Source organism: Leuresthes tenuis, unplaced genomic scaffold (genome assembly GCF_036924035.1).
Source record: "Leuresthes tenuis unplaced genomic scaffold, fLeuTen1.0.hap1 SCAF_1, whole genome shotgun sequence".
NCBI classification, from domain to species: Eukaryota; Metazoa; Chordata; class Actinopteri; order Atheriniformes; family Atherinopsidae; genus Leuresthes; species Leuresthes tenuis.
In genome coordinates, this window is record NW_027325355.1 from 43685552 (window position 1) to 43697747 (window position 12196).

Consider the following 12196-nt stretch of genomic DNA (forward strand, 5'->3'; position numbering starts at 1 on the left):
CATGCAGGTGGTAGAGAGAAGAGAAAAAGCTTACCACACCTGGTATTCCCAAGAGGTCTCCTATCCAAGTACTAACCAGGCCCAAACCTCCTTGGCTTCCGAGATCAGACGAGGTCGAGCATGTTCAGGGTGGTGTGGCCGTAAGCAACAATGTCTCTGACAAATGTGCATTATATAGGTACTGGAATCATACGGTTCCTCTATGCAACCAGATCATTTCCGAGAAAGGCTGATGTGTAGTGGGCACATCTTCTTCCCTGACGTGATTATTCTCTGCAGCTGAAACTGAGACTCTCAGATCACTTTGTGTCTGCCAACAAAGCAGCAGTAGCTGAAGATGACCAACTTCCTCATGTGTCACAGGGTGATCAGACGTTGCAACAAAAGACATGCAGGTGGTAGAGAGAAGAGAAAAAGCTTACAGCACCTGGCATTCCCAGAGAGTCTACCATCCAAGTACAAACCAGGCCCAAACCTGCTTGGCTTCCGAGATCAGACGTGGTCGGGCATATTCAGGGTGGTGTGGCGGTAAGCAACCATAACTGTGACAAATGTGCATTATAAAGGTACTGGAATCATACAGTTCCTCTATGTAACCAGATAATTGCCGAGAAAAGCTGATAAGTAGTGGGCACATCTTCTTCCCTGACGTGATTATTCTCTCGAGCTGAAACTGAGACTCTCAGATCACTTTGTGTCTGCCAACAAAGCAGCAGAAGCTGAAGATGACCAACTTCCTCATGTGTCACAGGGTGATCAGACGTTGCAACAAAAGACATGCAGGTGGTAGAGAGAAGAGAAAAAGCTTACAGCACCTCCTATTCCCAAGAGGTCTTCCATCCAAGTACAAACCAGGCCCAACTGTGCTTGGCTTCCGAGATCAGACGAGGTCGGGCATGTTCAGGGTTGTGTGGCCGTAAGCAACAATGTCTCTGACAAATGTGCATTATATAGGTACTGGAATCATACGGTTCTTCTATGCAACCAGATAATTGCCGAGAAAGGCTGATGTGTAGCGGGTAAATCATCTTCTCTGATGTGATCATTCTCTGCAACTGAAACTGAGACTCTCAGATCACTTCGTGTCTGCCAACAAAGCAGCAGAAGCTGAAGATGACCAACTTCCTCATGTGTCACAGGGTGATCAGACGTTGCAACAAAAGACATGCAGGTGGTAGAGAGAAGAGAAAAAGCTTACAGCACCTGGTATTCCCAAGCGGTCTCCAATCAAAGTACTAACCAGGCCCAACCCTCCTTGGCTTCCGAGATCAGACGAGGTTGGACATATTCAGGGTGGTTTGGCCGTAAGCAACAATCTCTGTGACAAATGCGCATTATATAGGTAATCAAATCATATGGTTCCTCTATGTAACCAGATATTTGCAGAGAAAGGCTGATATGTAGCGGGCATATCTTGTTCCCTGACGTGATAATTCTCTCCAGCTGAAAATGAGACTCTCAGATCACTTCGTGTCTGCCAACAAAGCAGCAGCAGCTGAAGATGACCAACTTCCTCATGTGTCACAGGGTGATCAGACATTGCAACAAAAGACATGCAGGTGGTTGAGAGAAGAGAAAAAGCTTAAAGCACCTGGTATTCCCAAGAGGTCTTCCATCCAAGTACAAACCAGGCCCAACTGTGCTTGGCTTCCGAGATCAGACGAGGAAGGGGATGTTCAGGGTGGTGTGGCCGTAAGCAACAATATCTCTGAAAAATGTGCATTATATAGGTACTGGAATCATACGGTTCCTCTATGCAACCAGATAATTGCAGAGAAAGGCTGATGTGTAGTGGGCACATCTTGTTCCCTGACGTGATCATTCTCTTCAGCTGAAACTGAGACTCTCAGATCACTTTGTGTTTGCCAACAAAGCAGCCGCAGCTGAAGATGACCAAATACCTCATGTGTCACAGGGTGATCAGACGTTGCAACAAAAGACATGTAGGTTGTAGAGAGAAGAGAAAACGCTTACAGCACCTGGTATTCCCAAGCAGTCTCCCATTAAAGTACTAACCAGGCCCAACCCTCCTCGGCTTCCGAGATCAGACGAGGTCAGGCTTATTCAGGGTGGTGTGGCCGTAAGGAACAATTTCTGTGACAAATGTGCATTATATAGGTACTGGAATCATACACTTCCTCTATGAAACCAGATAATTGCCGAGAAAGGCTGACTTGTAGTGGGCACATATTCTTCCCTGATGTGATTATTCTCTGCAGCTGAAACTGAGACTCTCAGATCACTCTGTGTCTGCCAACAAAGCAGCAGCAGCTGAAGATGACCAACTTCCTCATGTGTCACAGGGTGATCAGACGTTGCAAAAAAAGACATGCAGGTGGTAGAGAGAAGAGAAAAAGCTTACAGCACCTGGTATTTTCAAGCGGTCTCCCACCCAAGTACTAACCAGGCCCAACTCTGCTTGGCTTCCGAGATCAGACGAGGTCAGGCATATTCAGGGTGGTGTGGCCGTAAGCAACAATGTCTGTGACAAATGTGCATTATATAAGTACAGGAATCATACGGTTCCTCTATGTAACCAGATAATTGCTGAGAAAGGCTGATGTGTAGTGGGCACATCTTCTTCCCTGACGTGATTATTCTCTTCAGCTGAAACTGAGACTCTCAGATCACTTCGTGTCTTCCAACAAAGCAGCAACAGCTGAAGATGACCAACTTCCTCATGTGTCACAGGGTGATCAGACGTTGCAACAAAACACATGCAGGTGGTAGAGAGAAGAGAAAAAGCTTACAGCACCTGGTACTCCCAAGCTGTCTCCCATCCAAGTACTAACCAGGTACAACCCTGCTTGGCGTCCGAGATCAGACGAGGTCAGGCTTCTTCAGGGTGGTGTGGCCGTAAGCAACAATGTCTCTGACAAATGTGCATTATATAGGTACTGGAATCATACGGTTCCTCTATGCAACCAGATAATTGCCGAGAAAGGCTGATGTGTAGCGGGCAAATAATCTTCTCTGATGTGATCATTCTCTGCAACTGAAACTGAGACTCTCAGATCACTTCGTGTCTGCCAACAAAGCAGCAGCAGCTGCTGAAGATGACCAACTTCCTCATGTGTCATAGGGTGATCAGACGTTGCAACAAAAGACATGCAGGTGGTAGAGAGAAGAGAAAAAGCTTAAGGTACCTGGTATTCCCAAGAGGTCTTCCATCCAAGTACTAACTAGGCCCAACCCTCCTTGGCTTCCGAGATCAGACGAGGTCGGGCTTATTCAGGGTGGTTTGGCCGTAAGCGACAATGTCTGTGACAAATGTGCATTATATAGGTACTGGAATCATACGGTTCCTCTATGCAACCAAATAATTGCAGAGAAAAGCTGACTTGTAGTGGGCACATCTTCTTCTCTGATGTGATTATTCTCTCCAGCTGAAACTGAGACTCTCAGATTACCTCATGTCTGCCAACAAAGCAGCAGCAGCTGAAGATGACCAACTTCCTCATGTGTCACAGGGTGATCAGACGTTGCAACAAAACACATGCAGGTGGTAGAGAGAAGAGAAACAGCTTACAGCACCTGGTATTCCCAAGCAGTCTCCCATTGAAGTACAAACCAGACCCAACCCTGCTTGGCTTCCGAGATAAGACAAGGTGGGGCTTATTCAGGGTGGTGTGGCGGTAAGCGACAATATCTGTTACAAATGTGAATTATATAGGTACTGGAATCATACACTTGCTCTATGAAACCAGATAATTGCCGAGAAAGGCTGATGTGTAGTGGGCATATCATCTTCTCTGATGTGATCATTCTCTTCAGCTGAAACTGAGACTCTCAGATCACTTCGTGTCTGCCAACAAAGCAGCAGCTGCTGAAGATGACCAACTTCCTCATGTGTCACAGGGTGATCAGACGTTGCAACAAAAGACATGCAGGTTGTAGAGAGAAGAGAAAACGCTTACAGCACCTGGTATTCCCAAGCAGTCTCCCATTAAAGTACTAACCAGGCCCAACCCTCCTTGGCTTCCGAGATCAGACGAGGTCGGGCTTATTCAGGGTGGTGTGGCCGTAAGGAACAATTTCTGTGACAAATGTGCATTATATAGGTACTGGAATCATACACTTCCTCTATGTAACCAGATAATTGCAGAGAAAGGCTGACTTGTTATGGAAACATCTTCTTCCCTGATGTGATTATTCTCTGCAGCTGAAACTGAGACTCTCAGATCACTTCGTGTCTGCCAACAAAGCAGCAGCAGCTGAAGATGACCAACTTCCTCATGTGTCACAGGGTGATCAGACGTTGCAACAAAAGACATGCAGGTTGTAGAGAGAAGAGAAAACTCTTACAGAACCTGGTATTCCCAAGCAGTCTCCCATTAAAGTACTAACCAGGCCCAACCCTCCTTGGCTTCCGAGATCAGACGAGGTCGGGCTTATTCAGGGTGGTGTGGCCGTAAGGAACAATTTCTGTGACAAATGTGCATTATATAGGTACTGGAATCATACAATTCCTCTATGTAACCAGATAATTGCAGAGAAAGGCTGACTTGTTATGGGCACATCTTCTTCCCTGATGTGATTATTCTCTGCAGCTGAAACTGAGACTCTCAGATCACTTCGTGTCTGCCAACAAAGCAGCAGCAGCTGAAGATGACCAACTTCGTCATGTCTCACAGGGTGATCAGACGTTGCAACAAAAGACATGCAGGTGGTCGAGAGAAGACAAAAAGCTTACAGCTCCTGGTATTCCCAAGCGGTCTCCCATTTAAGTACTAACCAGGCCCAACCCTCCTTGGCTTCCGAGATCAGACGAGGTCGGGCTTATTCAGGGTGGTGTGGCCGTAAGGAACAATTTCTGTGACAAATGTGCATTATATAGGTACTGGAATCATACAATTCCTCTATGTAACCAGATAATTGCAGAGAAAGGCTGACTTGTTATGGGCACATCTTCTTCCCTGATGTGATTATTCTCTGCAGCTGAAACTGAGACTCTCAGATCACTTCGTGTCTGCCAACAAAGCAGCAGCAGCTGAAGATGACCAACTTCGTCATGTGTCACAGGGTGATCAGACGTTGCAACAAAAGACATGCAGGTGGTCGAGAGAAGACAAAAAGCTTACAGCTCCTGGTATTCCCAAGCGGTCTCCCATTTAAGTACTAACCAGGCCCAACCCTCCTTGGCTTCCGAGATCAGACGAGGTCGGGCATGTTCAGGGTGGTGTGGCCGTAAGCAACAATGTCTCTGACAAATGTGCATTATATAGGTACAGGAATCATACGGTTCCTCTATGCAACCAGATAATTGCCGAGAAAGGCTGATGTGTAGCGGGCAAATCATCTTCTCTGATGTGATCATTCTCTGCAACTTAAACTGAGACTCTCAGATCACTTCGTGTCAGCCAACAAAGCAGCAGCAGCTGAAGATGACCAACTTCCTCATGTGTCACAGGGTGATCAGACGTTGCAACAAAAGACATGCAGGTGGTAGAGAGAAGAGAAAAAGCTTACAGCACCTGGTATTCCCAAGCTGACTCCAATCCAAGTACTAACCAGGTACAACCCTGCTTGGCGTCCGAGATCAGACGAGGTCGGGCTTATTCAGGGTGGTGTGGCCGTAAGCGACAATGTCTGTGACAAATGTGCATTATATAGGTACTGGAATCATACGGTTCCTCTATGCAACCAGATAATTGCAGAGAAAAGCTGACTTGTAGTGGGCACATCTTCTTCTCTGATGTGATCATTCTCTGCAACTGAAACTGAGACTCTCAGATCACCTCGTGTCTATCAACAAAGCAGCAGGAGCTGAAGATGACCAACTTCCTCATGTGTCACAGGGTGATCAGACGTTGCAACAAAAGACATGCAGGTGGTCGAGAGAAGACAAAAAGCTTACAGCACCTGGTAATCCCAAGCAGACTCCCATCTAAGTACTAACCAGGTACAACCCTGCTTGGCGTCCGAGATAAGACAAGGTGGGGCTTATTCAGGGTGGTGTGGCCGTAAGCAACAATGTCTCTGACAAATGTGCATTATATAGGTACTGGAATCATACGGTTCCTCTATGCAACCAGATAATTGCCGAGAAAGGCTGATGTGTAGCGGGCAAATCATCTTCTTCCCTGACGTGATAATTTTCTCCAGCTGAACATGAGACTCTCAGATCACTTCGTGTCTGCCAACAAAGCAGCAGAAGCTGAAGATGACAAACTTCCTCATGTGTCACAGGGTGATCAGACGTTGCAACAAAAGACATGCAGGTGGTAGAGAGAAGAGAAAAAGCTTAAGGTACCTGGTATTCCCAAGCGGTCTCCCATTCAAGTACTAACCAGGCCCAACCGTGCTTGGCTTCCGAGATCAGACGAGGTCGGGCTTATTCAGGGTGGTGTGGCCGTAAGCAACAATATCGGTGACAAATGTGCATTATATAGGTACTGGAATCATACACTTCCTCTGTATAACCAGATAATTGCCGAAAAAGGCTGACTTGTAGTGGGTTCATCTTCCTCCTTGATGTGATTATTCTCTGGAGCTGAAACTGAGACTCTCAGATCACCTCGTGTCTATCAACAAAGCAGCAGCAGCTGAAGATGACTAACTTCTTCACGTGTCACAGGGTGATCAGACGTTGCAACAAAAGACATGCAGGTGGTAGAGAGAAGAGAAAAAGCGTACAGCACCTGGTATTCCCAAGCTGTCTCCCATCCAAGTACTAACCAGGTACAACCCTGCTTGGCGTCCGAGGTCAGACGAGGTCGGGCTTATTCAGGGTGGTGTGGCCGTAAGCAACAATGTCTCTGACAAATGTGCATTATATAGGTACTGGAATCATACGGTTCCTCTATGCAACCAGATAATTGCCGAGAAAGGCTGATGTGTAGCGGGGAAATCATCTTCTCTGATGTGATCATTATCTGCAACTGAAACTGAGACTCTCAGATCACTTCGTGTCAGCCAACAAAGCAGCAGCAGCTGAAGATGACCAACTTCTTCACGTGTCACAGGGTGATCAGAAGTTGCAACAAAAGACATGCAGGTGGTAGAGAGAAGAGAAAAAGCTTACAGCACCTGGTATTCCCAAGCTGTCTCCCATCCAAGTACTAACCAGGTACAACCCTGCTTGGCGTCCGAGATCAGACGAGGTCGGGCTTATTCAGGGTGGTGTGGCCGTAAGCAACAATGTCTCTGACAAATGTGCATTATATAGGTACTGGAATCATACGGTTCCTCTATGGAACCAGATAATCATCTTCTCTGATGTGATCATTATCTGCAACTGAAACTGAGACTCTCAGATCACTTCGTGTCAGCCAACAAAGCAGCAGCAGCTGAAGATGACCAACTTCCTCATGTGTCACAGGGTGATCAGAAGTTGCAACAAAAGACATGCAGGTGGTAGAGAGAAGAGAAGAAGCTTACAGGACCTGGTATTCCCAAGCAGTCTCCCATCCAAGTACTAAGGAGGCCCAACCCTGCTTGGCTTCCGAGATCAGACGAGGTTGGGCTTATTCAGGGTGGTGTGGCCGTAAGCAACAATATCGGTGACAAATGTGCATTATATAGGTACTGGAATCATACACTTCCTCTGTATAACCAGATAATTGCCGAAAAAGGCTGACTTATAGTGGGTTCATCTTCCTCCTTGATGTGATTATTCTCTGGAGCTGAAACTGAGACTCTCAGATCACCTCGTGTCTATCAACAAAGCAGCAGCAGCTGAAGATGACCAGCTTCTTCACGTGTCACAGGGTGATCAGACGTTGCAACAAAAGACATGCAGGTGGTAGAGAGAAGAGAAAAAGCTTACAGCACCTGGTATTCCCAAGCAGTCTCCCATCAAATACTAAGCAGGCCTAAACCTGCTTGGCTTCCGAGATCAGACGAGGTCGGGCTTATTCAGGGTGGTGTGGCCGTAAGCAACAATGTCTCTGACAAATGTGCATTATATAGGTACTGGAATCATACGGTTCCTCTATGCAACCAAATAATTGCAGAGAAAAGCTGACTTGTAGCGGACAAATCATCTTCTCTGATGTGATTATTCTCTCCAGCTGAAACTGAGACTCTCAGATTACCTCATGTCTGCCAACAAAGCAGCAGGAGCTGAAGATGACCAACTTCTTCACGTGTCACAGGGTGATCAGACGTTGCAACAAAAGACATGCAGGTGGTCGAGAGAAGAGAAAAAGCTTACAGCACCTGGTATTCCCAAGCTGTCTCCTATCCAAGTACTAACCAGGTACAACCCTGCTTGGCGTCCGAGATCAGACGAGGTCGGGCTTATTCAGGGTGGTGTGGCGGTAAGCAAATATATTTGTTACAAATGTGAATTATATAGGTACTGGAATCATACACTTCCTCTATGAAACCAGATAATTGCCGAGAAAGGCTGATGTGTAGTGGGGATATCATCTTCTCTGATGTGATCATTCTCTTCAGCTGAAACTGAGACTCTTAGATCACTTCGTGTCTGCCAACAAAGCAGCAGCAGCTGAAGATGACCAACTTCCTCATGTGTCACAGGGTGATCAGACGTTGCAACAAAACACATGCAGGTGGTAGAGAGAAGAGAAACAGCTTACAGCACCTGGTATTCCCAAGCAGTCTCCCATTGAAGTACAAACCAGACCCAACCCTGCTTGGCTTCCGAGATAAGACAAGGTGGGGCTTATTCAGGGTGGTGTGGCGGTAAGCGACAATATCTGTTACAAATGTGAATTATATAGGTACTGGAATCATACACTTGCTCTATGAAACCAGATAATTGTCGAGAAAGGCTGATGTGTAGTGGGCATATCATCTTCTCTGATGTGATCATTCTCTTCAGCTGAAACTGAGACTCTCAGATCACTTCGTGTCTGCCAACAAAGCAGCAGCTGCTGAAGATGACCAACTTCCTCATGTGTCACAGGGTGATCAGACGTTGCAACAAAAGACATGCAGGTTGTAGAGAGAAGAGAAAACGCTTACAGCACCTGGTATTCCCAAGCAGTCTCCCATTCAAGTACTAACCAGGACCAACCCTGCTTGGCTCCTGAGATCAGACGAGGTCGGGCATGTTCAGGGTGGTGTGGCCGTAAGCAGCAATGTATCTGACAAATGTGCATTATATAGGCACTGGAATCATACGGTTCCTCTATGCAACCAGATAATTGCCGAGAAAGGCTGATGTGTAGCGGGTGTATCATCTTCTCTGATGTGATCATTCTCTTCAGCTGAAACTGAGACTCTCAGATCACTTCGTGTCTGCCAACAAAGCAGCAGCTGCTGAAGATGACCAACTTCCTCATGTGTCACAGGGTGATCAGACGTTGCAACAAAAGACATGCAGGTTGTAGAGAGAAGAGAAAACGCTTACAGCACCTGGTATTCCCAAGCAGTCTCCCATTAAAGTACTAACCAGGCCCAACCCTCCTTGGCTTCCGAGATCAGACGAGGTCGGGCTTATTCAGGGTGGTGTGGCCGTAAGGAACAATTTCTGTGACAAATGTGCATTATATAGGTACTGGAATCATACACTTCCTCTATGTAACCAGATAATTGCAGAGAAAGGCTGACTTGTTATGGAAACATCTTCTTCCCTGATGTGATTATTCTCTGCAGCTGAAACTGAGACTCTCAGATCACTTCGTGTCTGCCAACAAAGCAGCAGCAGCTGAAGATGACCAACTTCCTCATGTGTCACAGGGTGATCAGACGTTGCAACAAAAGACATGCAGGTTGTAGAGAGAAGAGAAAACTCTTACAGAACCTGGTATTCCCAAGCAGTCTCCCATTAAAGTACTAACCAGGCCCAACCCTCCTTGGCTTCCGAGATAAGACGAGGTCGGGCTTATTCAGGGTGGTGTGGCCGTAAGGAACAATTTCTGTGACAAATGTGCATTATATAGGTACTGGAATCATACAATTCCTCTATGTAACCAGATAATTGCAGAGAAAGGCTGACTTGTTATGGGCACATCTTCTTCCCTGATGTGATTATTCTCTGCAGCTGAAACTGAGACTCTCAGATCACTTCGTGTCTGCCAACAAAGCAGCAGCAGCTGAAGATGACCAACTTCGTCATGTGTCACAGGGTGATCAGACGTTGCAACAAAAGACATGCAGGTGGTCGAGAGAAGACAAAAAGCTTACAGCTCCTGGTATTCCCAAGCGGTCTCCCATTTAAGTACTAACCAGGCCCAACCCTCCTTGGCTTCCGAGATCAGACGAGGTCGGGCATGTTCAGGGTGGTGTGGCCGTAAGCAACAATGTCTCTGACAAATGTGCATTATATAGGTACTGGAATCATATGGTTCCTCTATGCAACCAGATAATTGCAGAGAAAGGCTGATGTGTAGCGGGCAAATCATCTTCTCTGATGTGATCATTCTCTGCAACTTAAACTGAGACTCTCAGATCACTTCGTGTCAGCCAACAAAGCAGCAGCAGCTGAAGATGACCAACTTCCTCATGTGTCACAGGGTGATCAGACGTTGCAACAAAAGACATGCAGGTGGTAGAGAGAAGAGAAGAAGCTTACAGCACCTGGTATTCCCAAGCAGTCTCCCATACAAGTACTAAGGAGGTTCAACCCTGCTTGGCTTCCGAGATCAGACGAGGTCGGGCATGTTCAGGGTGGTGTGGCCGTAAGCAACAATGTGTCTGACAAATGTGCATTATATAAGTACAGGAATCATACGGTTCCTCTATGTAACCAGATAATTGCTGAGAAAGGCTGATCTGTAGTGGGCACATCTTCTTCCCTGAAGTGATTATTCTCTTTAGCTGAAACTGAGACTCTCAGATCACTTCGTGTCTTCCAACAAAGCAGCAGCAGCTGAAGATGGCCAACTTCCTCATGTGTCACAGGGTGATCAGACGTTGCAACAAAAGACATGCAGGTGGTAGAGAGAAGAGAAAAAGCTTACAGCACCTGGTATTCCCAAGCGGTCTCCCATTCAAGTACTAACCAGGCCCAACCCTGCTTGGCTTCCGAGATCAGACGAGGTTGGGCTTATTCAGGGTGGTGTGGCCGTAAGCAACAATATCGGTGACAAATGTGCATTATATAGGTACTGGAATCATACACTTCCTCTGTATAACCAGATAATTGCCGAAAAAGGCTGACTTGTAGTGGATTCATCTTCCTCCTTGATGTGATTATTCTCTGGAGCTGAAACTGAGACTCTCAGATCACCTCGTGTCTATCAACAAAGCAGCAGCAGCTGAAGATGACCAACTTCTTCACGTGTCACAGGGTGATCAGACGTTGCAACAAAAGACATGCAGGTGGTAGAGAGAAGAGAAAAAGCTTACAGCACCTGGTATTCCCAAGCTGACTCCTATCCAAGTACTAACCAGGTACAAACCTGCTTGGCGTCCGAGATCAGACGAGGTCGGGCTTATTCAGGGTGGTGTGGCCGTAAGCAACAATGTCTCTGACAAATGTGCATTATATAGGTACTGGAATCATACGGTTCCTCTATGCAACCAGATAATTGCCGAGAAAGGCTGATGTGTAGCGGGCAAATCATCTTCTTCCCTGACGTGATAATTTTCTCCAGCTGAACATGAGACTCTCAGATCACTTCGTGTCTGCCAACAAAGCAGCAGAAGCTGAAGATGACCAACTTCCTCATGTGTCACAGGGTGATCAGACGTTGCAACAAAAGACATGCAGGTGGTAGAGAGAAGAGAAAAAGCTTAAGGTACCTGGTATTCCCAAGCGGTCTCCCATTCAAGTACTAACCAGGCCCAACCGTGCTTGGCTTCCGAGATCAGACGAGGTCGGACTTATTCAGGGTGGTGTGGCCGTAAGCAACAATATCGGTGACAAATGTGCATTATATAGGTACTGGAATCATACACTTCCTCTGTATAACCAGATAATTGCCGAAAAAGGCTGACTTGTAGTGGGTTCATCTTCCTCCTTGATGTGATTATTCTCTGGAGCTGAAACTGAGACTCTCAGATCACTTCATGTCTGCCAACAAAGCAGCAGCAGCAGCTGAAGATGACCAACTTCCTCATGTGTCACAGGGTGATCAGACGTTGCAACAAAAGACATGCAGGTGGTAGAGAGAAGAGAAAAAGCTTACAGCACCTGGTATTCCCAAGCTGACTCCTATCCAAGTACTAACCAGGTACAACCCTGCTTGGCGTCCGAGATCAGACGAGGTCGGGCTTATTCAGGGTGGTGTGGCCGTAAGCAACAATGTCTCTGACAAATGTGCATTATATAGGTACTGGAATC

General features: G+C 46.6%; 1 non-coding gene and 28 pseudogenes across 1 annotated transcript; all 29 read right to left on the minus strand.

Annotated features, from left to right (window-relative positions):
• Nucleotides 1–27: 27 nt before the first annotated feature.
• Nucleotides 28–146, minus strand: LOC140292370 (5S ribosomal RNA; annotated as a pseudogene).
• A 269-nt stretch (nucleotides 147–415) lies between these two features.
• Nucleotides 416–534, minus strand: LOC140291847 (5S ribosomal RNA; annotated as a pseudogene).
• Nucleotides 535–803: 269 nt separating this feature from the next.
• On the minus strand, nucleotides 804–922 carry LOC140296106 (5S ribosomal RNA; annotated as a pseudogene).
• Nucleotides 923–1191: 269 nt separating this feature from the next.
• On the minus strand, nucleotides 1192–1310 carry LOC140291536 (5S ribosomal RNA; annotated as a pseudogene).
• A 269-nt stretch (nucleotides 1311–1579) lies between these two features.
• Nucleotides 1580–1698, minus strand: LOC140297088 (5S ribosomal RNA; annotated as a pseudogene).
• Nucleotides 1699–1967: 269 nt separating this feature from the next.
• LOC140295704 (5S ribosomal RNA) lies at nucleotides 1968–2086 on the minus strand (annotated as a pseudogene).
• Nucleotides 2087–2355: 269 nt separating this feature from the next.
• On the minus strand, nucleotides 2356–2474 carry LOC140301149 (5S ribosomal RNA; annotated as a pseudogene).
• A 269-nt stretch (nucleotides 2475–2743) lies between these two features.
• LOC140295074 (5S ribosomal RNA) lies at nucleotides 2744–2862 on the minus strand (annotated as a pseudogene).
• A 272-nt stretch (nucleotides 2863–3134) lies between these two features.
• Nucleotides 3135–3253, minus strand: LOC140291759 (5S ribosomal RNA; annotated as a pseudogene).
• A 657-nt stretch (nucleotides 3254–3910) lies between these two features.
• On the minus strand, nucleotides 3911–4029 carry LOC140288585 (5S ribosomal RNA; annotated as a pseudogene).
• Nucleotides 4030–4298: 269 nt separating this feature from the next.
• LOC140293235 (5S ribosomal RNA) lies at nucleotides 4299–4417 on the minus strand (annotated as a pseudogene).
• A 269-nt stretch (nucleotides 4418–4686) lies between these two features.
• Nucleotides 4687–4805, minus strand: LOC140281507 (5S ribosomal RNA; annotated as a pseudogene).
• Nucleotides 4806–5074: 269 nt separating this feature from the next.
• On the minus strand, nucleotides 5075–5193 carry LOC140300706 (5S ribosomal RNA; annotated as a pseudogene).
• A 269-nt stretch (nucleotides 5194–5462) lies between these two features.
• LOC140288402 (5S ribosomal RNA) lies at nucleotides 5463–5581 on the minus strand (annotated as a pseudogene).
• A 660-nt stretch (nucleotides 5582–6241) lies between these two features.
• Nucleotides 6242–6360, minus strand: LOC140266935 (5S ribosomal RNA; annotated as a pseudogene).
• A 269-nt stretch (nucleotides 6361–6629) lies between these two features.
• On the minus strand, nucleotides 6630–6748 carry LOC140294643 (5S ribosomal RNA; annotated as a pseudogene).
• Nucleotides 6749–7017: 269 nt separating this feature from the next.
• LOC140290578 (5S ribosomal RNA) lies at nucleotides 7018–7136 on the minus strand (annotated as a pseudogene).
• Nucleotides 7137–7373: 237 nt separating this feature from the next.
• Nucleotides 7374–7492, minus strand: LOC140295931 (5S ribosomal RNA; annotated as a pseudogene).
• Nucleotides 7493–7761: 269 nt separating this feature from the next.
• Nucleotides 7762–7879, minus strand: LOC140296190 (5S ribosomal RNA; annotated as a pseudogene).
• A 269-nt stretch (nucleotides 7880–8148) lies between these two features.
• On the minus strand, nucleotides 8149–8267 carry LOC140294485 (5S ribosomal RNA; annotated as a pseudogene).
• Nucleotides 8268–8924: 657 nt separating this feature from the next.
• LOC140285300 (5S ribosomal RNA) lies at nucleotides 8925–9043 on the minus strand (annotated as a pseudogene).
• A 269-nt stretch (nucleotides 9044–9312) lies between these two features.
• On the minus strand, nucleotides 9313–9431 carry LOC140288586 (5S ribosomal RNA; annotated as a pseudogene).
• A 269-nt stretch (nucleotides 9432–9700) lies between these two features.
• Nucleotides 9701–9819, minus strand: LOC140296855 (5S ribosomal RNA; annotated as a pseudogene).
• A 269-nt stretch (nucleotides 9820–10088) lies between these two features.
• LOC140300707 (5S ribosomal RNA) lies at nucleotides 10089–10207 on the minus strand (annotated as a pseudogene).
• A 269-nt stretch (nucleotides 10208–10476) lies between these two features.
• On the minus strand, nucleotides 10477–10595 carry LOC140294290 (5S ribosomal RNA; annotated as a pseudogene).
• Nucleotides 10596–10864: 269 nt separating this feature from the next.
• Nucleotides 10865–10983, minus strand: LOC140299106 (5S ribosomal RNA). Its single transcript, XR_011914687.1, has one exon. It is a non-coding gene; the product is annotated as a 5S ribosomal RNA (ribosomal RNA).
• A 269-nt stretch (nucleotides 10984–11252) lies between these two features.
• On the minus strand, nucleotides 11253–11371 carry LOC140295970 (5S ribosomal RNA; annotated as a pseudogene).
• A 272-nt stretch (nucleotides 11372–11643) lies between these two features.
• On the minus strand, nucleotides 11644–11762 carry LOC140288824 (5S ribosomal RNA; annotated as a pseudogene).
• A 272-nt stretch (nucleotides 11763–12034) lies between these two features.
• Nucleotides 12035–12153, minus strand: LOC140292239 (5S ribosomal RNA; annotated as a pseudogene).
• Nucleotides 12154–12196: the final 43 nt, after the last annotated feature.